The following is a 26,293-nucleotide window of genomic DNA, read 5'->3' as shown; positions in this document are numbered from 1 at the left end:
ATTTCTTTAAGTGGAGCATGTCCAACAGCTCTGAGTTTGACATGGCCTTGTATGTTAAGCAGAGATTGCCTCAGAGTAGATGATATGCCACAGAGTTGCTGGAGTTTTTTAGATGGACAGCGTAGGGCATCTGCTTTAGGCCTGTGATTCTTTTAGTGAGGTATTTCTGCGGCCTTTCCAGCTGTTGCAGATGTCTTGTGAGGTACATACCAAATGGGGCATTGTACTCTATAATGGGTCTAATGAGGGATGAGTACAGTGGGACAATGACCTCCTTTTTTCTGGATGAAAAGCCCTTAGTGATGAGGTGTGCCACATAAAAGGATTTCTTAATGTTGTGGCGATATGGTTATCGAAGGTGAGACCACTGTCCATCTGTGCCCCTAAGTCTCTCATCACACTTTCGGTGTTTAGTGTACTGCCACCAATGTGGTAATTCATGGCTACATGGTTTTTCCCAAAGGGGTTAACTATACATTTCTTGGCATTAAGCTTGAGCCCATGGCTCTGGCAGCAAGCATCTGTTTCTGTGCCTTCAGTTGGCTTGGACTCTACTGTTGTTATGTTTTTGTGCATTTATTTGTGTTTATGTTATACATGAGCTTGTTTGTGTGTATATGAGCTTGCAGAAATGAAATTTCATTCTGCTGTGCATTTTTTTTTAATGCGGTCTGAATGACAATGAAGTTTACTATTTACTGTTTAATGTACAAAATATTTTTAGGGGAATAAAGTAAATGTGTACAGTGAGCTCATGCAGTACATTATGTATCTTATTTATTGTTTTATTTTGAGTGAAAGCTAATTCCAAAATTGAATAGAAGCATAATTATGCTAACAATTTAATCTACAAGATTCTTATTGATAGTGAAATTCAGCAATGTTTCTGAAATAAATTCATCTGTTTGTTGCAGTCTAATGCTACAGTTCTGGCAAATCAAATGTAAGAAAAAAGATATCTGTTACAAGAAAAAAAACATTTACGCAATTACTTTTCTTAATATTCCAAAATGGAGACTATTTTAGATCCCTTCATCTACAGTCACAAAATGCTTTCAGAATGCAACTGACTAAAACAATAAAAATTAACTCACTATCTGCAAAAGGCAGAACAGAAATATTTCCTGTCTTAAATGAAACAATAAAAACTAAGACAAAAAGACATAAGCAATGCTTTGAATAATGTTCTATGCCATTTTATTAAATGAGTTCTTAACAGCTGCATGGCTCTTTTCATATGAAAAAAAACAAATAATTCTGATTCCTCTCAAAAGGAAAGAAAGGTAAAGGTGTTTAATATATTTTATTAACTCAAAGAACAATTGAATAAAATGTAAGACAAAAGCCATGGAATATGACTACAGGACTTAGTAGACATCATGCGAGTGGGTATTTAAGATACAGAGTTTGATGAGTACACCACAATCATGCCTGGTTCTATAGTCCAAAAACTTTTCTTTGCATCAATTATTGCAGTGGCTTGTGTGCCTCCACATACATCATGGTTTCATGTAAACACCTAACATGATAATGTACTGCAACACATGAAATGCTATAAAATGCTACCCAGAATGATATAACTCCCTGAAACCATTACTTTGGGCATTCCATATAAATCCCATCTGTGCCCACAGAACATTACAGTGTCTGACACACATGTAACAGTATACAGTTTATTCGTTAAAAGGATGCACAATCTAAACATATCACTACATAATGTTGCTCCCCAAATTCAGCACATGTTGTGGCTATCAGCAGGGTACTTATTTAACATTTCCTATTAATGAACAACATAATAGGTTCACCAAAAACATTTCTTCTACTACTGCCCTTGTATGAAAGCTTCATTAAATGGTGGCACATGATATCTACAACAGCAAACATCATCAATCCTTTCATTTGCCTACCAAATTTTGATATTTACTGGCATTAATCACTTAGACATTGGCAAAGGCATTATAATATAATTTTTCAAACATTATGATACATTTGCAGTGCCTGTCTCCACTGTACCCTGGTAATTAACATACATGTTTTAGTATATATATATATATATATATATATATATATATATATATATATATATATATATATGTACCCGCGGTAGTGGTGCTGCGGTAGCGTTGTTGCCTCACAGCAAGATTTTGTCCCGTTCGATTCTCAGCTAGAGTGTCTTCTGTGTGGAGGCATGCGTGAATGGGTGTGCCTTCGTTGATGGTTGTGCATCAGGGCTGGTAACTCGGCACGTAAAAATCCACTACCAAACATTAGCGGACCGGAGTTCCGCTGTGGCGACCAACCAGGATAAGCCGAAGATACAACAATATATATATATATATATATATATATATATATATATATATATATATATATATATATATATATATATATATATATATATATATATATATATCCAAATAGGTATTATGTATCTATATTATATCAATATAATGCATGCACATTTATTCTAGCCCATATTTTCCACTTTCCTATGTATGTCAAAAAATTGCAATTGTGGTCAGATCTACACAGTTCAGGAAGTCATTCCTCAGGATTCATGAACGAATATTTTCCATGCAGGAACAGTGTAGCTGCTCCTGCATGGAAAATGGCCACCTCGCGATTCAGGTACGTGCTGTTTCGACGTGCACAAGCGCTGTATCACTGTTCCTGCATGGAAACCTGTGCAGGATGCTAATCACCTCATTTGCTGATGGAAAACATGCAAATGAGGTGAATTAGCAATTCACCAACCTGCCAGGTCTCCGTGCAGGAATAGTGTTAGTTACAGAAATGTATTCGGTTACTAACCGAATGCATTTCTGCAAACAACAGAACGGAGCCATGTCAGCTCTCAATAAAGCATGTATTAGAGCAGTTATGCATGTCACTGGCCAAATATATGGCCATTGGCATGCAAATCCGCTCCCTATTAATAAAAATAAACTTTTATTTTTGTTGGCCGATCTCGGCCACTGAATTACTATGGAAGTGGCACGCTAATGGGATGTGGCAGGAAATGACAAAAAAGGTGGGAAAACAGCAGTAATTTAGAAATCTGCATTCTGCCATTATAGTCAATGGCATGCAGAAAGTAGACAATGGCAGGGAACAGTGGTTGTTAAGTGGGAAGGCTTGTGTGTAGTGCAGTAACTAGGGATTAAGGGAGTGGGGTATGTTAATATGGGTAGTTATAATGAATCACAAATTTCTTCTAAGTGTCACACTGCACCTAACCATGTAGGTGCTCTAACACCACCGTGTAGACAGGAGGAGCAACTAACATGAAAAGGGTGTGTGTCATGCTTGCCGTAAGCATATTGGAGCTCCGTTGCCCAGGTTTGTGCTTAGTTAAGCACCGTTAAGCGAGGATGTGTGCCTGAGGCTGTATAGTCTTATTCCATGAACTGAGGAGCATGTTTGCAGCCAGGGGAGCACCATTTCTTGCCTTTTACACTAGCTAAATGGGTCTGGGCAGTGCGCCGGGGATTGAACAGGAAGGAAAATAAAAGGAATTAGCAGAAGAAGGAAATGCAATACAAACAGCAATATGGGATACAGCAACACACAATGGGTCATTGAAAGCACTCAATAATACAGCTGGCAGGTGGCTGCATAGCTGAAAACGGGAGGAGATGTAAAAAAAAAAATAAAGGGAAACAGCAGAATAAAGGATAAATGAAGGAGAAATCACTAATATGGGACTCTTGCAGCTCACAATGGTCCAGGCAAAGCACATAATAATACAGCTGGCAGGTGGCTGCATAGCTGAAAGTGGGAGGAGATGTAAGTAAAAGATAATTAAAAAAAAGGCAAGAGCAGAATAAAGGCAATCATGCACAAATTACCAGTAATGCCTCTAAGACTCACAGTGGCCAATTCAAAGCCGTGTGTAATATAGCTGGTAGCTGGAATGTATCATAGACCCAATCACACAGGCAGCAGTTGCAGCACACCACTATTAAGTATGCAAACACCCCTCAGTCTGGTTTTTCCCACAAACTCTGCACCTTTGGAGTAAACCTGGGAATTTTAACTGGCAAAATGCTAGGGGCTGCCATCGCTTTGATGCATCAGTATGTGCTGGAGGCTGATGGTGGTGAGGAGGGTAATGCTGACAACCACCCCAGATGCAGGAGGAGGAGAAGAGTGTTCAGACCCAGGGTAACCTACCAGGGGCTACATGACCTGGAGATAGTAGAGTGCTACAGGGTGGACAGGGACATACTTCAGCAAATTGTGGAGCTGTGCTGGCCTCACCTCACATCCAGAATGAACAGAGGGGAACCCATCCCAGTGGATACTAAGGTATGTGTAGCCCTAAGAATACTAGCTACAGGTACCTTCCAAAGACCTACTGGAGATATCATGGTATCACAGGCAACTGCATCCAGAGTACTCCATCAGTTCCCAGATGTCATGCTACCAAATGCCCGTGACCACATATACTTCCTCAACACCCGTAAGGAATTGGCCAGCAATATGCGTCTCTTCCACCATGTAGCTGAATACCCAGAGGTACTGAGTGCCATAGACTGTATGCACATCCACATCAAAGCACCACCCGGTGTGCAGGGTAGGATCTACATAAACAGCAAGGGCTTCCCATCCATCAACTGCCAGGTCATATGCAATGCCCAAGGCATTATCATAAATATGTGTGCTAGCAGCCCTGGAAGCTATCACAACTCCCACATCTGGCATTCCTCACAGCTGTAGCATGGCTTTGCCAGTGGGGACATCCCATATGGCCATCTGGTGGGTGATGCTGGCTATGCACTGGATCCGTGGATGATGATACCCATCAGAAATGCACACACACCCATGCAAGAACACCATAATGGGGCACACACACACAAACCAGGATCATTATAGAGCATGTGTTTGGGATGCTCAAGTCATGGTTCCACTGCCTGGACATATCTGGTGGAGCCTTGCAGTACTCTCCAGTCACATGTGCACATGTTCATAGTATGTGCCATGCTACACAATATGATCCTGCAGAAACAGCTGCAGCAGGAACAGGATGGGAAAGGGCCACACAGCCCCCCACCATTGCCAAGGTCCCCACTGGCAAAGAGGGACTTGGACGATGAATCCCTGAGTCAGCCCCTGTTGGCAGATGGAGGTATGCCCAGTATGGCCTGATCTTGGCCAAGAGGCAATGCATAGCACACACACTGACACTGTGGGCACCCTGGGACTGACACCTCTCTCTACACACAGTAAAAAAGGATGACACACACATCACACTGCCTGTAACTTACCATGTATAGGCAGTGTACTGTGTGCATCCAACATAGGCAGCCCTCAAGCTCCGTACACACAACTGCCACAGGCACAAGGTAAGTCAGTTGCCTTAACAGTAAATGCATGTATCAGTATGTTCTGCTAATATATGCATGGTATTGTTGCATGCATGGAAGGAATGAGGTGGAATACTGGGATAGCAGCAGACAACTGACAGCTATGTGGGACACCATGAAATGTCTGCCTAATACTGGCCTCCCAACACTACACAGTAGTACCCAAGGTGGCAAATCCTACTGCAGTATATGTGTGGGGCCAACTAACTGTGGGTCATAGCTCACAGCCATGGATATCAGTGTGGGGTCTCATACCCACCCCTCAGACCCACATAGCAAGTCAGCTGTAGAAAACCAGAGAGAAATGTCTGGAAAAGCTCCACAAATGGCAGCAATGTTGACTCAACCCCCCCACAGACCACACAGTCATAATACAGCAGGTCTTGCAGTTGCAGTAAGGCTCTGAAGGGTAACAAGTGTGACGTGCAAATGTATACTATTACAATCTCACCTGTGCTCCTCACTAATATGCCTGTTGTCCCCAAGACAGGGCACAATAGTATGGTAAATGGAATCAAAATGTAAAGCAAATAGCAGCACCCCATATAACCACAGAAATGCCATAACATGTATGTTTGCAGGGGAAATAGCAGCATAACACAGATTGGTAGGGCTGTCAGAATACACATGAAAACATGTTGCATGTGCTCAATATGGCTTAGGTACTGGCTGCCTGGCACAGGGCTATACACAAATAACTGCAGTGCCAATGATTATGCATGTCAGTGACACCTATTGCTCTGCCACTAACATACCTAAAAGTCACAGTGCTATGTGGAATATACTGCACATATAATGGACTTGATGGCTGTGTAGCTGAGGTGCTAGGGCTTTTGTGAATAATCATGCTTCCCGGTACTGTTGCCAGTGGTCATTGTCAATATGGCTTTTTTCCTTGTTTTATGTATGGTTTTGCATTTAATGGACATGCCTGCACAGTACAATGCAGTCTGTACCCACACCCATAACACCAAACCTCTGACAGCAAGATGTCTGAACAAGGGCAGAAGTAAATGTGGAATAAAGGCACAATGATAGGCATGTGCGGTAAATATTGCCCTGATATTCTGAGAAAGTTGGTAGGTGAGGAGTTTGCAGTAGCAGGAATTGTCTGAAGATTATGTAGGCTGACACAGTAATGTCTGTCAATATTTTGTAACATGTGGTGGTGCTGCAGTAGTGTTGTCGCCTCACAGTAAGACGCTGTCCGGTTCGATTCTCAGCTACAGTGTCTTCTATGTGGAGACATGTGTGAATGGGCGTACCTTCATTGAAGGTTGTGCATCAGGGCTGGTAACTCGGCACGTAAAAATCAATTACCAATCATTAACGGACCGCAGTTTCGCTGTGGCGACCCCTAACTGGGAAAAGCCAAAAGACGCAACAACAACTCTTTAATTATATTGAAATAACTTGCCATAAAAACACATGTTTATGCAGACTGGACAAAACTTCTAGCAAACCACCCGGACAATCTGCCAAAAAAATGTACAGCAGACAGGTATGGCCACACTAGGATATCCCATCTCAGGTTACACAGATACCACAGAAGCAGAAGATCCCCACCCAGTATATCAACAAGTTGCTGGACTATCACTCACCTGGCTGTAGCCACACCTCCCCACTGGCCTTGTTGGACAAGAATGTACATAGCTGCCATTATAATATCAGTCTACACATCATATGACTAGTATTTCACTGGTAAAGCACTGTGATGATTTGAGGATGTCTGACACTAGGTAATGACACAATACATTGCACTGTCAGAATACAGATATGTCAGAAAATGTCTGCCAAAACAAACTATTACTCCGAGGAAAGTCCTCTGTACTTCTGAGAGGTATGTCTGTAACACACAAAACACTGGACAGGAGTACGCATATCTCTGGAATGGAGTCCCACTCTAACTATAGAAGGTCACACTGGGCATGCTCCTACACTTAGAGAAGCACAGGACATGTTGGAATGGAGTTTCAAAAAACAAATAAGCAAAAGATAGCAGATACTTCCTAAAACAGAAATTTATTAAACATTAAAAATGGTAAAGCGCTTTTCATCTACTCAATAGCAGACTTCATCAGACCACCATTTAATACAAAGAATCCTTTAAATACTAGTGTACACCAACAGTTACCCCCCAATCACAACGTCAAAAGAAAATGATGTAAGCATACTGTTAGTACAAAAAAAATTGTTAAACATACATTATGCTAAAAATATATAATTTTTGACATATACATATAAAAATGAATAAATATAAAACCTATGCTTATAAAAAAGTGAAGTTAATTATTAATTATTAGTTCATCTACTCAAAGCTTTTAACCTTAAAAGACTGTTAATGGCACATTGTTCATTAAGACCTGGTTTATAGTACGATTGTAATAATAATTGCCATCTTAATTCAGCTTTTTCTAAAATTAAACTCCAGGGTCCACCCCTTGGTTGCTCATAAATCTGTTGAATGGCACAAAATTTGAAATTATAATCAATACATGTCTGTGTATGTTTCGCTAAAGCATCAGCTAAATTCCCCCTCCTTATGGCATACAAATATTCACAAACCCTTTCTTTTAGCGCTCTTGTGGTTTTTCCTATATAATACGCAGAACATTTTTTACAGTTAGCTATCTATACCACCCGTTTTGATTTGCAGTTCAATTTCTGATGAATATAATACTTTTTACCATTAATTTCAACCTGTTCACCTTAATACATATACTTACAAAAAGTGCATGTCACATTTTTTCATACCCCCACCTTTTTCTTTCCTGTAACATCGTTCAATGAGATTTTTGATATTCCTACCCTTCCTTGTAATCATTTTAATACCATTCTGAAATTTATTGGTAATAATTGATTCCTCATCCAAAAGTCTCCAATTTTTAAAAATTATTGATTTAATTTAAAATAATGCACATTAAATGTAGTTATAAAGGCATTAACATAATCAATTCTCATGTTTTGATTAGCCCTGTGCATTTCCACCAATAATCCATCTCTATTGAGAATAGGTACAAAATAACTATTTTTTTCTTTTTTGTTTTACTTTGAGAAACAATTAATTCAGCAAGTCCTCTGGGTAGCCCCTACTCAAAAACATGTTTATAAGATTCTTACACTCATCAAGAAATTCATTAAGTAAACTAACCATCCTTGCGGCATGCACCAATTAGCCTTTTAAAACTGCTCTTTTGTTAATAAGAGGATGGGAGCTTGTATAATGAAGAAAGCTATTCGAATAGGTGGGTTTTCTGTGAATTTTTGTACAAACCTCTTGTTGACCTTGTCCTTTCGCAGATTCACATCAAAGTAATTACTCTCGTGTCCATCAATATTGTACAAAAACCTCAAAAATTGAGTTGTATTATTGATATATTCCATAAAATCATCCACCTGCTGCTGCTCACCCCTCCATAAAATAAAAATATCATCCAAATATTGCAAATATAGGACAATATATTGTTCATATGCACCATTAAATATGTGCTTCTGTTCCCATTGGGCCGTTACCAAGTTGGAAAAAATGGTCCCACAGGGAGAATCCACAGAAACTCCTACCTTTTTTTTAAATAATAATGATTGTTGAACATAATATAATTGTTGGAATGGAGTCCCACTCTAAGTATATGAGGTCACACTGGGCATCCTCCTACACTTAAAGAATCACAGGACATATTGGATCCTACATTGGTCTATGTGACTATATTGTGTAGATATATCTGTGCATATAGACAGCTAAGTACACCTTAACTGTCCCTAAACACACACATCAGACAGGATTACCCCAGCTAGATGTAGGTGGCCCATATGTGATATATCTGCATCTGTTGTGTGTGACACACATGCAGACATATATGGCCAACAGATAACTATATATGTCAAGCATACACACACATAGATGTGGGGAAGTGAGAGACAGAAAGTGATAGAGAGACACACAGGGACAGGCACCCAGCAGCGTGGGTCACACACATGGGTACCCTGAATGGCACACAGTGATGTCTTGTTGTGGACAGGGGCATACTGGTTTTAAACAGTGGCACATGCAAGCATAAAAGGTGAGCCCCACTGTGTAATAGTACTGAGGTTGGGGTGTTAATATCACATCACCTGCCTGTGTTTGTGTGTGTGTGTGTGTGTGTGTGTGTGTGTGTGTGTGTGTGTGTGTGTGTGTGTGTTTCTCTCTGTAGGTATTAGCAGACTGTTCCCACTCAGTACACTTCACATTTCCCAACTGCACAAGATCTGCTGCTGTCATTCACCTTAGAAGTACCATAGAATACCTACTACCCATATAAGCTCTGTAGCCCATGCGATAACTGCGTAACACTATAGTACAAGTAACTAGGGAGGTAGGAGTTCTAAACTCAATGCTGGCAACTGTGTGTGTGTGTGTGTGTGTGTGTGTGTGTGTGTGTGTGTGTGTGTGTGTGTGTGCAAGACTGAGGGAGTTGTGTGTTCATTTGTAGGTGAAACAGTTTTATGCCATTCCCACCCACAACACTTCCCACTGCCCCACTTTATCAGTCCAGATAATGTTAGTCCCTTTATCAGCAACTTTGGCCAGCTGTCAGCCCAGTAATCTCAGTAGATCATGCAATAAATGCCTAACACTGTAGTAGAAATAACTAGTTAGGCAGGGGTTCTACTCTCATATCTGGCAAATGTGTGTCTAAGTTTGTAGGCAGAAGTATTTTGATATGTTTCCCACCCACTGCCTTAATTTATCAGCCCTTCTGATGTCATTCCCTATATCAGTACCTGTGGCCAACTGTCAGCTCAATAAGCTCTGTAGCATGTGCAATAACTGTGTAACACTATGGTAAAAATAACTAGTTAGGTAGGGGTTCTACTCTCACATCTGGCAAGTGTGTGTGTGTAAGTGTGTCTGTTTGTAAGACAAAGTATGCTGATAAGTTTAACATCCACTGCCCTACGTTATCAATCCTGCTGATGTCATTCCCCATATCAGTACCTTTGGCTAGCTGTCAGCTCAGTAAGCTCTGTAGCATGTGCGATAACTGCCAAACACAATAGTAAAAATAACTACTTAGGCAAGGGTTCTATTCTTGTATCTGGCAAATGTGTGTGTAAGTGCGTATGTTTGTAGACAAACATATTTTGATATGTTTCTCACCTATAGCCCTACTTTTTCTGTCCTGCTGATGTCATCCCTCTTATAGGGTCATAAGTGTGCACTAAGCTAATGGCCCAGGAGCCTTTACAAGCCTAGCCCATAGAAGGGCCCTGCCATTGTGCCACCTGATGTTACTTCCCAGTGCCTGTATCAAGTAGAGCCACTGCAGTGATCCTTGGGGTGAACTGTCTATTACCCATCCACTCATCAAGATGTCTATGAAACAGGGTCAGCTAGGTGCTCTGCATGACATGCATGGAAAGTGTATTCCAGGACATGTGCAGTCTCTTGATGAGGGACATGTCCCACCAGCATGTTGTGTTGATTGTGGTAATGAGGTAGAAGTCTCTGCAATGTGTGGTGTGGAGGGATTGGGATGTCTTCATATGTAGCATGTCTAAAAGAGCTGGGTCAGACATGGCTTTGTAAGTCAAGCAAAAATAGCCTCTAACTAGGTGATGTGACATAGAGAATAGCTGGAGTCTACTGAGTCTGTCTGTGTAGGGCATGTGTTTAATGCCTAGGAACCTCTTTGTGAGATACTTCTGTGGCCTCTCCAGCTGTTGCAGGTGTCTAGTGAGGTACATGCTAACTGGGCCATAATACTTAATGAGTGGTCTAATGAGGGAAGGGTAGACAGAGATGATTACCTCTGCCTTCCTGGATGCAAACCCCTTGGTAATGCGATGTGCCACATAGAAGGAATTCCTGACCACAGCAATGTGGTGGTTGAAGGAGAAGTTGCTGTCAACCTGTGTCCCCACATCTGTTATAACACCTACAGTGTTCACTGGGCTCCCATTGATGTGGTACTTACTGGGAACTGAGTGCTTTACCAAAGGGGATGATGATGCATTTTGTGGTGTTAAGCTTCTGGTCATGGTCTGCACACCACTCATTGGTCTAAGTGAGGCTTTTCTGTAGGATGCCTGCATCAATTGTGGAGTTAATGATGGCTCCCAGCTTGCAGTTCTCTGTGAACTTGGTCAGCCAGAATTCCTCTGTGTTGAGCTGGACTCCTGAGAAGTAGATGCTGGACAGGAGACTACCCAGTACTGATCCCTGTGGGACTCCACTCATGACTGCTTGCCAGTCTGACTTGGAGTTTGCCACTGTCACACTGTGTGTGTTCTGTGAACCAGTTTGCAACCCACCTATTGATATAGGGGTTGATGTCTAGTTTGGTGGGTTTATCAATAATTCCTGACTGAGGAATGGTATTAGAAGCCTTGGCTAGATTGCGGTAGGCTGTATGCAGCGCCTTATCATCATGCACAGCCCTAGTGACTCACTCAAAGAAGTCAACCAGGTTGAGCAGGCATGATCTGCCATTCACAAAGCCAAACTCTGTGAGGTCCAGAGTTTGGAGATTACCTATATCTTTGTCAATCAGGTCACTGATGATGCAGTCCATACCTGTACATACTAAACTCATCAGGCAAAAGGGCCAATAATCCCCAGGGTCCGTAGTTGCTACCCCTTTATGCAAAGGGATGAGATTGTGCCATTTTGGAAGGACAAAGCCTGAGGTGAGGCTGTGACTGGACAGGGCACACAAATGTGGTGTCAGGTCTCTTTGTACTTCATGTAGGACACAGCCACAGATATGTTTGGGTCCCATGGAAGCTACATTCTTTCATGTGGACAATGCAGGTCTAACCTGGGATCCAGTAATGTTGAGTGCCTGGCATTCATCGGCCATTGTGATTGATCCCTTGGGGGGACTGAGGGGTAAAGCTGGCACTGAATGTGTTGGCAAGACTGTTGCCAATATCTGTTGGCTCAGGATAGGAGTTAGCATTTTGCAGTAACTCACAGCACTTGTGGGTATTACTGTGGAAGTTGTTGGTATAACTATCAGCATGCTTTTGTAATTGTTGTCAGTGTCTGCTGCAATTCTGCCTTCATAACTGGCTGTAGATGATTCCATGAGGGATCTCACATTGTTGTTGAGGCTAATAAGGGGTTTACCAGTCTTGGGACACCATCTTTTTCTGCAACAGTGTCTTCCTTCTATTGTACACTTTAGTAATGGCAAGGGACCATCACATTGGCTTCCAGTGTTTGGAGGGCAGTGTCTGTGTTCTGTTGGCTATGGCTAGTACCATGCATCAATGTACATGCTTGTACAGTGCATTTGTGTATGAAGCAACAACAATGCAGCTATACTCCATTGGCACGAGTGCAGTGAAGTCATCCATCCCTGTTTTTTTTACTCCAAAGTCAGCTTTGGAGAGGTTTATCAAGGTGGTTACCTTTGTGGGGGCTGAGGGTGAGATGTGAATTGCCGTGGTGATTATATCATGTTTGGATCTGACCAGATAGGGATTGACTACTGTTGTTGAACTATGGTCCCATATGTAAGTAATCAACACAGGTCAAGGTTGTCGCATCCTCTAGCGGGGGTCAATATGAGCCAGTCCAGGGCAATGGAACTGATGAATTTCAGGAAACGTTGGGCCAGTCTATTAGTGCTTGACTACTTTTCCCAGTTGACGGAGGGGTAGTTGAAGTCTTCTACTATGTCAGTGTTGGGCTAGACCTTGATAGATGCCATGATGTTGAGGAATGTGGATTGACAGTCTAGGGACATGGATGTGGACCCATAGCAGGCTATGACCTGGATTGCACTATTACTCAAAGTTAGTTGTACCTGAAGTATCTCAGATGCATTATGCTGGGATACTAGTCTGGAGGTGTGCATATCTTTTATGAATATGGAGACACCCCCACCTGTGGAGCTGTGGTCCATGTTTTGGGACTGACAGCTGTGGAATTCATCATAGCCTGTTAGCGCAGGCTGCTGTCTGCTGCTGTAAACCAGGTCTCCATTACAGCACAACTGTCAATGTTCTCCATTTTGAGGAGTGCTTTGAGTGACTGCATCTTGAGAGCTAGATGTCTACTGTTGAGCAGCATGACCCTCAGATTGCATTCATGTCTAACTGTTATGGTGGTAATTTGATTTGGAACACTGCCTAAAAAGGCACTATGGGGGTGGCAAGAGACTTAGCCAGTACCTGGAAACCCAGGGGTGACAGATGCAGGCCATCTCTGGCAAGGCATTGAGGTCTGTCAATCATGTTATCATAAACAGAGAGAGACTGGATCCCCTGAGAATAACAAACAACATGTAAGCCAATGTTGAAGTCAATCATTTGTTAATAGTACTGCAGCATCATTCTGAGTGATGGCAGTATACTGCTCAGGGCTAATGTCATACCTGCCTGGACCATATAATCCAAGAGCTCAACCATGTCTCTTGTCATGTAGTCCAAGAAGGTGTGACAGAGTGATACTTGTAGTTGTTGTGGAATGACCTGACTGGGTGTGTCATGTGTTGGATGTTGGCATGTGATAGACAGCTGTCTGGTACCATCTCCATATTCAACCTAGTGAGTTGGACATCTGTGTGCCTCAGTATTGAGTCACCCATGATTACTGTATTGGGCAAGGTAGTTAGCCTTACAGGCTTAGGTTGAGGGGCATACTGTGTAGGTGACATATGTCTCTTTTGGCATGTGCTGTGTTGTGGTGGCTGAGTGGGTGACTGTCTTGCTGGTATGTGCTGTTTGGGTAAATGTCCATTGAGTGCCTCTGTGAAGGTGGGTGTGTGGTTTGCGAGCATATGTCAGGGCTGTGATAGTGGGTGTTGTGGCAAGCTATGTGTTCAATATGGTGTGGTGCAGGTGTTGACCTCATCCTCTTGGCCAGCTAGTCCAGTCTTTGCTGGAGAGTGCATATTTCCAAATTTGGTGATATAGAGGTAACTCTCACAAGTCTGAGTGTTTGGAGTTTAGAGGAGAGGGTTGCCTGTGTACCTGAGGCAGTTGCAACAGTGCCTCAGAATGGCCAAGTGCACCAGGTTAATGGGCAAATGCACAGAACACTGCACTTCAATCATGCCAAGAGGGGTGGTCATAACTACTAAGTACTGTGGCTAATTCTGTGAGGAACAACTACTGCTGATGGCTCCCAGGTGTGCTACACTTATTGATACAATAACCTGTTGAAGTGCAAAGCTATTATGCTATTTGAAGTGCAAGAGAGAAAGAACTAGCAAGATCCAAGGGAAAAACTGAAGGCAGACTTTCTGCTACCTGTAATACTTTACCTCAGCTGTGCAGTTATCAGCACCTTTGCCCAGTTGTTAGTCCAGTAAGCTCTGTAGTGCATGCAGTAACTGCATAACATTGTAGTAGAAATAACTAGATAGGCAGGAGTTTTAATCTCAATACTGGCAAGGAACTGTGTGTGTGTGTGTGTGTGTGTGTGTGTGTGTGTGTGTGTGTGTGTGTGTGTGTGTGTGTGTGTGTGTGTGTGTGTGTGTATGTGAGAATCATATACTGTGTGGTTTATACCATTCTGAGTTGTATACCACCCTCTACACTTTCCCCTCACCCTAATTTACTAGTAGTGTTGATATCATTCACCTTAGAAGTACCTTTGGACTGGATGAGATTGTAAAAGCTGGTGGTGTCTCTAATAATTGTGTAACACTATAGTAGAAATAATTAGATAGGCAGGAGATCTAATCTCAATATGTGTGTGTGTGTGTGTGTGTGTGTGTGTGTGTGTGTGTGTGTGTGTGTGTGTGTGTGTGTGTGTGTGAGAGAGAGAGAGAGAGAATCATATACTGTGTGGTGTGGGTTATACCATTTTGAGTTGTGTAGCACCCTCTACACATCCCCTCACCCTAATGTACTAGTCTTGTTGATATAATTCACTTTAGAAGCACCTCTGGATAAAGTAGAATTGTGTAAGCACTGTGGTGTGTCTGATAACTGCATAAACTATAGTAGAAATAACTAAATAGGCAGGAGCTCTAATCTCAATACTGGCAACTGATTGCATGTATGTTTGTGTGAGAATCATATACTGTGTAGTTTAAACCATTTTGAGTTGTATACCACCCTCTACACTTCCCCTCACCCTAATTTAGTAGTCTTGTTGATGTCATTCACCTTAGAAGTACCTTTGAAGTGGGTGAAATTGTATAAGCTCTGTGGTGCATCTAATAACTGCATAACATTATAGTAGAAATAACTAGATAGGCAGGAGTTCCAATCTCAATATTGCCAAGTAAGTGTGTGTGTATCATATACTGTGTGGGTTATACCATTATGAGTTGGGTACCACCATCTACACACCCCCTCACCCTAATTTACTAGTCCTGATGATGTCATTCACCTTAGAAGTACCATTGGAGTGGGTGAAATTGTATAAGCTCTGTGGCATGTCCGACAACTGTGTAACACTGTAGTAGACATAAATAAATAGGTAGGAGTTCTAATCTCGATACTGGCATGTGTGTGTTTGTGTGAGAATCATATACAGTGTGGCTTATACCATTTTGATGTGTGTACCATACACGGCTGGTTACCACCTCCTGATGGCATTACTTTATATAGTGTGGTAATGGCATCTGCCTCACATGCAGCATGTTAAACCATTGTACAGACCATACCAGTCCTCTGTACAGATATGTCCAGATTATCCAGATGTTTGCAACCTATAAGTGGTCTGTGTCCCTTAACAATGCCTACGTATGTGATATTGTTGCCAGATAGGCCACAGTGAGCGTACTGACACATATGGCAGCATCAGGTATCATACCTGACTGAAACATCATACTGATACAACATCTTTTATCCTAACACTTGTCCAGGTTTGTTGGAGCAATACATAATTCCAGATGCTATTTCTGGTGGGTTAACTCACTATCCATGAGGGCATTCACAACAGTACATGCTGTAACAGGTAGTGGGTAATGTCCCATGCATATCATCTATGTGGGGTATGTCATGTATATAGTAGTACAGTACATCATAGTGGATATGTACCTTTAGTAATCAGTCTATTGCCAAATGTGTTTGCATTGCTGTATCCACATCCCCTGTGTCAGTCCTGACTGTATGTATGCAAAAGATATACCATTTTGTTACCATGTTCCACCTGCAAACTCAGGAATACATAGCACAAACCTGTCATACACATTTCATGCATGCCCTCACCAACTGCATCAGGGTTGAGTGTATGGGAAATAAATGGCAGGGCCAACAGGTGTTGCCAGATGAATCTGTTGCAGTTAATGTATTGGCTATGCTTGTGAGGGATCTGCTGACAGTACTGTAGTAACCTGTTCTGTATGTATGAGCCTGTGGTAGTACACAACACTGAGGTGAAATGTATGATGGCTACCTGTCTGTGACAGGGGTATGTATGGAAGGTCACACTGTCTGACAACAGTGTCACACACACATTGTTGCATGCATACACACCTGGTAGATGTACATATAAAGGTGTACCTTACCTATGACAAAGGTGATTTATTCCCATTCTACCATACTCCCTCTTGGTCATGTCTGCAGGGCCACAGCCTGAAGACACACAGACACCAGGAAGACAAACAGAATGCAGCATGTCAGACTACAAGCAGTCAGTGGTACTAACAGCAATAATGCATTCTGGCTAATAAGGTACACACACCTATGTGTGTACCCACAACAAATGCAAGCAGACACACCTTACACAATATTACAAAGCTACACTGTACCACATTCACCCTGTGCATCAGACCCATATTAGCATGTACCTGCATCGATGGTATGGATGACAGGGATGTGGCACAGGTATCATCATATGCACAGGGTGTGGTGTGTGTTTGCCAGAGGCCTAGGCTGGCCCATACAGTTGGCATCATGTGTGTGTGTGTGTGTGTGTGTGTGTGTGTGTGGAGGGGTATGCAGTAGATGGCCTGTGCAGAAGTGCTGTGTGTGTCTGGGAGTGACCTGCATGTGATACAGATGTATATGTGTATGTATGCATACAGTGATGCCATGTGGCTGCCCTACACAGTGGTATGTTGGACAGCTAGATAAAAATGCAGTGGAATGGATGTCCAAAAAGTATATAATGTGAATAGCAGCAAATCAAGTAAAAACAATGACTGATAGTTTAAACTCTGTTCACTGGTTAACCAAGGTTTTGTCCTTATGTGAAGTGTATGTTGGACAGCTGTTGACTATATATAGCAGGGTGTCCAGTTCACCATCTCCAGCCATGGACACAGGAAATGGTCCTGCCATGGGTCTCACTAGAACCACCAGGCTCAAGGCCAGATGCAGTACTGCTTCCTGAGGGTGACTGTTGTCTGCTGGATTCATGTCCCTGACGGGACTGGCCAGGACCATGTGCCCATGGCCTGCTCCAGTGTGATGTGGACAGCAAATATGTAGACAGCACCACCCCTCTGGTAGTGCTGGTGTCACTGCCAGTACAGAACTGTGAAGGGGCATGGTCCTGTAGACTGTCAGCTGATGTCGTTGCTGACCTACATCCATGTGGCCAATGCCCATCACGCACCACATGCTCTATCACAGACATAGCAAGGTCGAGGATTGCCAGTGTCTCACCCCACCGTGTATTCATGACCTCAGTATTTTGATGTGTGGCTCAACTAGATCATGTATGTCACCAAGTAAAGCAGGAAGTGTTTCATCCACCACCCTGAGTATGTGTCTGGTGTTGTATTCACTACATGCCTGTGCATCCATTACAGCCCGAAACATGCATTTGCTGATGCCTGCTGTGGCACATAAGACAGCGGCTTGATGGGCAGCAATCTTCCTTCGGGCACCCCTATCCATCTGCCTGTGTGGGACCTCGCTAGCACTCTGGCTATGGCTAGTGGCTGCAGTCACACTTGCCATTGTCACCACACTAGCCTGTTCCATGCCACCACCTACCAGCTGTCCATTATCTGTGGCTACTGGGGATGGGGTATGTGTGGGCTTTGTGACTGTATGTGGAGACAGTGTCGAGCACTGTTGGATCCCAACCCATGGCACAGATTCAGCTCCTGACAAAACCACCTGTGCCTGAATATGACTATCATCATTGTCGGAGTCTGCAGAGACACTGACATCAGATTCTGAGTGGGAAGAACCACAACCACCATGACCACCTGTGGGGGGAAGACAACATATGTAAATTACTACCTGCACTACAAAATTTGCTGCTACACATGTGCTTGCGCGGACACACACACACACTCACACACACACACTCACACACACACACGCGCGCGCATACACACATACAGAGGTGAGGTGGCAGCCAGGCATTACACAGACCTCACAACAGCCAAATGGTGACATTCACAGCACAGTCAGACCACTACATACACACCCTGGACAGGCCCTTAACATAATGCAGTGCAGCCCTTTCCAGTTAATGTCATTACTTATTTACACCTCTGTGATACATGCGTACTGTTTGTAGGTGAAGGGCCTTCAAGTGGCGCACACTGCATCCGTGTACACATAATTGCTGTTCACCTATATAGCGTAATGGCAACTCCTAGAGAACATACCTCTCAACTGTGTATAGTGTTGCTGAATGTCTACATGTATGGCTCATATTTTTGGTCTGTTCCTCATAAATCCTGTGTTAGTCTGACACATTACTGGGATGATCTGAGAACTGGTGTCACTAATTAATGACATATTTTGGGTTTCACACTAAAACCTGCAGTACATGTATATTACAACAGAACCAGTTACAACAACAACCGCCCAGGCTTACAGTGGGTATCAGAAGTGTTGACACCCCCGTTAACATGCCAGATTTATCTATATGACATGAGACCACAGAAATCATGTGATAACTATTCTCAACTTTACTGTGACCTATAACCTATGCAATCCAATAGAAGAACAAACACATTTGTTAGGGGTGACATATGTAATTTGAAATATGCACAGTAGGTTGGTTGCATGACTGTGCACACTCTTAAAGTACTACTTTGTTAAAGCACCTTTGAATATCATAACAGCAGTCAGTCCTCTTGGGAAGGTGTATATCAGCATGGCACATCTCAACTTACCAATATTTGTACACTCTCCCTGCAAAAGCCCTCCAACTGTATCAGATTGCAAGGGCATGTCTTCTGCACAGCCCCCTGCAAGGCACCCCATAGGTTTTCTATTGGATGTAGGTGTGGACTGTGGCTGGGCCATTCCAGACCATGTATTGTCTTGTGGTGAACACATCCATGTTTGGATATGGATGCATGGTTTAGGTCATTGTTGTGTGGAAAGGTGTAATTCCCCCCAGCTACAGCTTCCTAGCAGACACAGGAAGATTTTGAGACAAAAGGAACTGGTATTTGGTACACTTCGTAATCCCCTCCACCTTGGCTAAAGGTGCACTTCTAGTTTATGAACAGCAACCCCAAAGCAGGATACTGCCATCACCATGCTTCACCATGAGGATGGTGATCTTTTGGTAATACACAGAGATGTTGATGTGCCAGACAAACCTGTTGGTATTGTGGCCAAAATGTGCAACCTTGGTCTCATTCCACCATAACACATTTCCCCACATGCATTTGGGAGGCATGACGTATTGTTCTTGAGACATTTGCCAGACCTGGATATTGTTCTGTGTGTGACAAGGCTGCCATCTTCCTCCCTACCCCATAGGCCAGATATTTGGAGAATATAGGAGATTGTTGTCATATGTAGTACACAAACAGTACTTGCCAGAGTTCCTGCAAATCCTTTACTGTGGCTGTAGGTGTCTTGGCAGGTCTATATTATAACATCAAAGTCTTACAACTTCAAATGTTATAATATCGAATCCAGAAGAGTGACCGTTGGAAATAGTGAAGCTGCAGAACACCGAATACTTTCCTAGGGAAAGTATTCAGTGGGCCGTTTCTGCAGCTTCGCTATTTCCTCAACTGTAGAACGAAGGTTACGGACCGGGTTAAGGTACGTGTGCGACCAAAGGTGAGTGTTCGATTGGGCATGGGTTAGGTGAGCTGGGGTTAGGGCGCGGGTCAGGTAAGTGTGTGATTATGTGGACGTGAAGGTTAAGGTGGGGTAGGTGAGTTAGGGTTAGAGAGCGGGTAAGGTGAGTGTGCGATAGTGACGGACCTTAGGGTTAGGGCTGTGTTAAGGTAAGTGGATAGTTAGTGGTGTATGTATGGTTTAGTGCAGGGTTTTGTGAAGTGTGTGTGGATTATTTATTTTGGTGTGCTTGTGTTGTGTGTATGTTTGTCGGAACAGCAAATTTTTTCCCTGGGAAAAAAATCACTATTCTGACTGTTCAGTATTCTCGTGTTTCGCTCTACTGGGTTTGATATTATAGCATTCGAATTTGTAAGACTTCGATGTTATGATATTGACCTGTCTTGGAAGCTAGCCTGACCAGTGTGGGTCTTGTCTTTCCATACATTTGGGGTGATGTCCATTTCACTGCAATGTCACTGTTGGCCCATATTTTCACCACTGTTTGATGACTGTCTTCACTGTGTTCCATGGTACATGCAATGTTGTGAAAATGTGTGTGGACCTTTCTCTGAGCTGATACCTCTCACAGATGTGATCCCCTTGCTGCTTTCTAAGCTCTATGCAAACTATGGCTGTTGCTGACAACTGAGTAAATATTACGATAATCCTGGTAGGACAGCTGACTGTTATATGTTGTTAATCAAAGAGTCTCTGTCAGTGATGGCAGATGTGTACCCAAGAAGATGTAATGATGAAATCATATGCAAAGCTAATTGACCACAGTAGTAGCTTCAGCCTGGCCACACATATGCATCCAGTTTCTTGTCTGTTTTTCATGTGTCATAATTGTCCCCCTAACAGATTTGTCTATTTAACAATGGAATTGTACAGATTATAGGTCACATGAAAGTTTGGAAAGGTTTGGAATTGTTTTCTTCTGCTCTTACTTTTGTATTTCACAAATACCTGCCATTGAAACAGGTGTGTGTACACCCTTTTATATGCACTGTATAGCATAAAGTTATACAATATGTCCCTAGTTTTGGCCCTTTGTACCCCCATGTTGTCAATCTTTGTCCACATTTCATGCAATGACAGGTTATGAGGTATGCTACAGATATGCGACATCTTCTGCAAGTAGCCCCTGTGATGACCACTGTGATGCACTGCAGTTAACCCCACCACACGTGAACATGCAGATATTGCAGAATAACTGAGAGTAACAGGTGTGTACATGGTCACATGCATGACCTCAACATTACTGGGGTACTGGTGAGCCACAACAGGAAAATCACATACTCACTGGCTTCAGGCTGCCGTCCCACATGCAGACCAGATGTACCTATGTAGTTGTGGGGGAGAGGTATTGTCAGCAGACTCACATTTGGCAGTGTTACAAGATGAATGCTACTTTTCTGCACATGTACATCACAAGCTGTGATAGTACACAATTTGCTGTCCTTCACCATAGATGTGCACTTGTGTGCATTACTAAACCCCAGCCACAAATGCAGTTTTACCTGAAATATGCATCTAGATACTCTATAGCAGACAGTATTAGTGCAACAATATTAAAATTATGTGCACTGTGGCCTTACCTGGACACTCCTCGCCTGTTGCCTGGCTGCCACCCACCTCCATGACTGGTGTTACATGTGATGGTTGCTGTGTGGGGGCTACTCCATTGTTGGGCAAGGAGCTTCTCCATTGGTGTAAGTGAGACCTGTGTAGGTGGGCCCCCACCTGTCACGGAACGGTCCCTGGACATGGCAGTAGCCCTCTGCCGGGCACGGCATAGCAGGTCAGTTGTACGATGCCTAACCTGCTTGTATGTGCTGCCATGGTGGCCCAAGGTGTTGACTCTGTGGAAAAGTTCATCCCACAGAGGAGTCTGCTCCCGCATATTTTGGTGGCTCCAGCCAAACAGCACTGCATAGTGTTGCAGGATGGCTTCAGTTATTGCTGCATTCTCCTGAGCAGTGTAAGATGGTTGTCTCTGCATGGCACCTGGAAGACATAAATGGGAAAACATGTCACAGGACCTCAGACATTGGCCAGAGCCATTTACAGAGCCAGCACATCAGCATTGCCTATCATCAGCCACCACGTACCACCACATCATACCCCTGTTCTACCAGCACAATATGAACCTGCATTGCACTCCTGGTCCTGATGTGTCATGTTCCCCTCAAGGAGGGCCAGTAAATTGCATAAACCACCATTCATCATTCATGTTTGTGTAGAGGGATGACAGTAGACATCATCTTTGCAGAAGGGATGTCAATGGTGCTCAGGCTTTGCTTGCATACAGTGTGTAATGGAGCTGGAAGCATATGCCTGAGTTCATGTAGGATGCAGACAGGAATTTTCTCAGGTCCCATGGAGACCTGCTTTTATTGACTTTGATTAGGCAGTATGCACCTGCTCCCATATGATGAGGGGAGTGGTGCAGGTGCTGTGCATATCCACCTACACTGATGGTGAACCGGAGGGTGATGTTTGCCCTAAACCTGTCTGCAGCAGGTTGTCTATAGCTATGGTGCTTGTGTAAGTGGTGTGATTGACCACCATTACAGGGTGGGTTGTGTTGTCACCTCTGAGATTGCAGACATATGTGAAGATGACCTTGTGATTGCCCTTGGTGGATGTGTCCAATTTGTACTCATAGTTAGCCTTAGTGTAATCCACCTAGGACCTCATATGGTCATTCAGACAAAGACTGACTCGCTGCCAAGTTGGTGCCTGCACCTACTCTGACCTGTACAGCTGACATAGCAACCAATCATGTGTTTTGTGTACTGCTGCTGTCCAGCAAAGGGGATTACTCTACTTTGGTGTAGATAGGTTTTACAGATAAGGTATTGCTGAGTCCATACAGCTATGTCAGTGGTCATACGGCTGTGTGTAGCAGGCATGGACAAAAGCTCATAACATGGTTGGACACCTTTAACATGTCAACATGTTACTCATGCTTATTCTACTACCCATGTCTGTGTCAGGGCAATGCAACAACCAGTAGCTGTAGAAATCAAACTCTGTTGGATGCACAGTAACATTACACATGTACAACATGTACAGCTTATTTAACTGACATTTTCCATCCCATGTCTGTTGTTATGAGGCAGCCAGATGCACCTACTCATACTGACATGTGCACAGGTAATATCTGATATACATTTCTGTTTTATGTCAGTATGGCACACTGTATTCACACCCTTGATACCCACTCATCACTCTCCACCCATTACAGCAGAACATCTGCAGGACGCCACACATACATGGGGGACAATGGGATGAAATTAGTGACACTGTCTTCATATTGCTGTAACACACCTGAGTTATTCAATAGCACAGTAGCCTTTGCATTGACAGACATACCCTGGAGGATGTCCAACACTCATATGGCAGGAAGGGGAGAAGAAAGGCTAGGACTGTGGTAGTGAGGGTAGGAACCTTTAATGCTGGCAATATGACTGGTATAGAGACAGAGCTAGCTGATATGATAAACTGTCACAAAATATTACTCAAATACAGGTGGACACCAGTACAAAACTCTTAGGTGTTAATATTGATGATAGACTAACCTTTGATTTACACGTCAATAATTGTATCCGAAAAACATATCTCAAGCTAGGTCTCCTCTATAGAAACAAAAAATATCTTTCCAAAACTGCAAAACTAACCCTTCCAAATGCCTATCTCTTACCCACTTTACTTTATAGCTCCCAAATTCTCACCAGCCTCAACACTGGACTCCTAAACAAGTTAAAAACAACTTATAACAGGATTGCCAGATTTGCTTCCCAAAAGTTTTACAAATCCCATCACTGTCTCTCACTAAAAGAACTAAATTGGTTAGAATTACCTAACCTGCTTCAGTATAATCAGTTTTAGATTATTCACTCCATTCTCTACAAACCCTCTTTCTGTCCAACTATTTCATCTCTAATCTCTCATTACCTACCCACTAGATTACTCTGCAGTTCTGAACAAGGCCTACTAAAAATCTACAAACAAAGGACCAAAATGGGTCACCCAGTCTATAGCTTTAACCCTTCCAAGGCCTGGAATAGCCTACCACTAGATATAAGATCCCTTGAACATCCCAATCAATTCAAAACCGTTATAAAAAAATACCTTCATGAAACATGGACTTGCTAATGTAATTATCCCCCGTAAACACTCCCCTATAACCTTCTGCTTCTCTTCTCTCTTCCTTCCTTTCAATAAACAAACTTACTACTTTATCTTCTCCTCTTGGTACATCACTGTACAAATATAACTAGTAAAATGTTTCATCTATGTGACTATTGCACTATTATGTATATAATATGTAATTATGAATGTATCCCTCTGATGAATGTATTTCTACGTATTTCACTTGCCACAGTTTAATGTATGACACTGTAATGCAATAATGTGTGGTACTGATGAATGTAATGTGTGGCATTGTAATGCAGTAATCTGTGGTACTGATGAATGTATTTCTATATGTATTTAATATGTAAAATTTCTATTTTCTGTTGAAGCTTTTCTCCTCGGGCCTCCGCTGAAAATGGGCATTTGTAGCTCAGTTGGACAAAAATGGTCAACAAATATAAAATAAATAAATAGATAAACATGATTGCCCAGAAGGAAGGTTAATATACTGTGTGTGGAAGACAACAGATTGAAGGGGAGTATAGCTAGGTGTATTGGAGGCAGGTCAAACTTGTGCTATCATGGTGCAGATGGGAGGAAAAGGCGGTAGGGGCTATCCTGAAGGAACAGCATGCCAACAGTGTTTTTGGAGGATGACATGACTGATAGAGTCATGTTTATGAAGCTGGAAATTGATTGTGTAATAATGAATGCTTTTAGTAAATATGCTACGCAAGTTGGGTTTGCAATGGATGAGTAAGAGGAATGTGAAATCAGTTGGATAACGCAATGATGACTGTACCCAAGGGTGAGAGAGTGGTGATTGCAGAAGATTTTAATGGGCATGCTGAAGGGAATATAAGGGATGAGGAAGTGATGGGTATGTATGGTGTTAAGCAAAGGAATGCAGATGGTGAGATGGTAGTGGATTTTGCAAAAGGGATGGACATGGCTGTGGTGAATACATACTATAACAAGAGGGAGGAGCATAGGGTGACATACAAGAGTAGAGGGAGATGCACCCAGGTGGAATATAATGTAGGAGGTCAAATTTGAAGGAGATTGGAGACTGTAAAGTGGTGACAGGGGACAGTGTAGTTAGGCAGCAGAGACTATTGGTCTATAAGATGAAGTTGAAGATCAAGAAGAGGAGGAGTGTGAGGGCAGCACCAAGGATCAAATGGTGGGAACTGGAAAGGGGTGATTGTGAGGTGGAGTTTAGGGAAGACTTAAGACAGGCACTGGGTGGCTGTGACGATTTACCAAATATCTACAGCACAGCTAGTATGGGAGGCGGCTAGAAAGGTGCTTGGTGTGACATGTGGATGGAGGAAGGAGTACAAGGACACCTGATGGTGGACTGAGGAAGTACAGGACAGTATAGAGAGAAAGAGGTTGGGGATGAAGGAGTGGGATTGTGGGGGGGGTGAGGAAAGTAGACATGAGTATAAAGAGATGAGGTGCATGGCAAAGAGAGAGGTGGCAAAGGCTAAGGATAAGGCATATGACGACTTGTATGACAGGTTTGACACTAAGGAGGGATGAAAGGACTTGTCCCAGTTGGCTAGACAGAGGGACTGAGCCAGGAAAGATGTGCAGCAAATAAGGGTGATAAAAAGGATAATGAGGGAAGTGTACTCAGTAGCGAGGAGAGTGTGTTGAGCAGATGGACAGAGTACTTTGAGAGGCTGATGAATGGAGAGAATGAGAGAAAGATGGTTGGATGATGTGGGTATGGGGAATCAGGAAGTGCAACGGCTTACTAAGGAGGAAGTAAGGATTGCTATGATGAGGATGAATACTGGAAAGCCTGTTGGTTCACATGACATACCTGTGGTAGCATGGAGGTG

This window comes from Protopterus annectens, chromosome 15.part0 (assembly GCF_019279795.1).
Source record: "Protopterus annectens isolate FY-2018-M chromosome 15.part0, PAN1.0, whole genome shotgun sequence".
In the NCBI taxonomy this organism is placed as follows: Eukaryota; Metazoa; Chordata; order Ceratodontiformes; family Protopteridae; genus Protopterus; species Protopterus annectens.
This window is presented reverse-complemented; position numbering follows the sequence as displayed.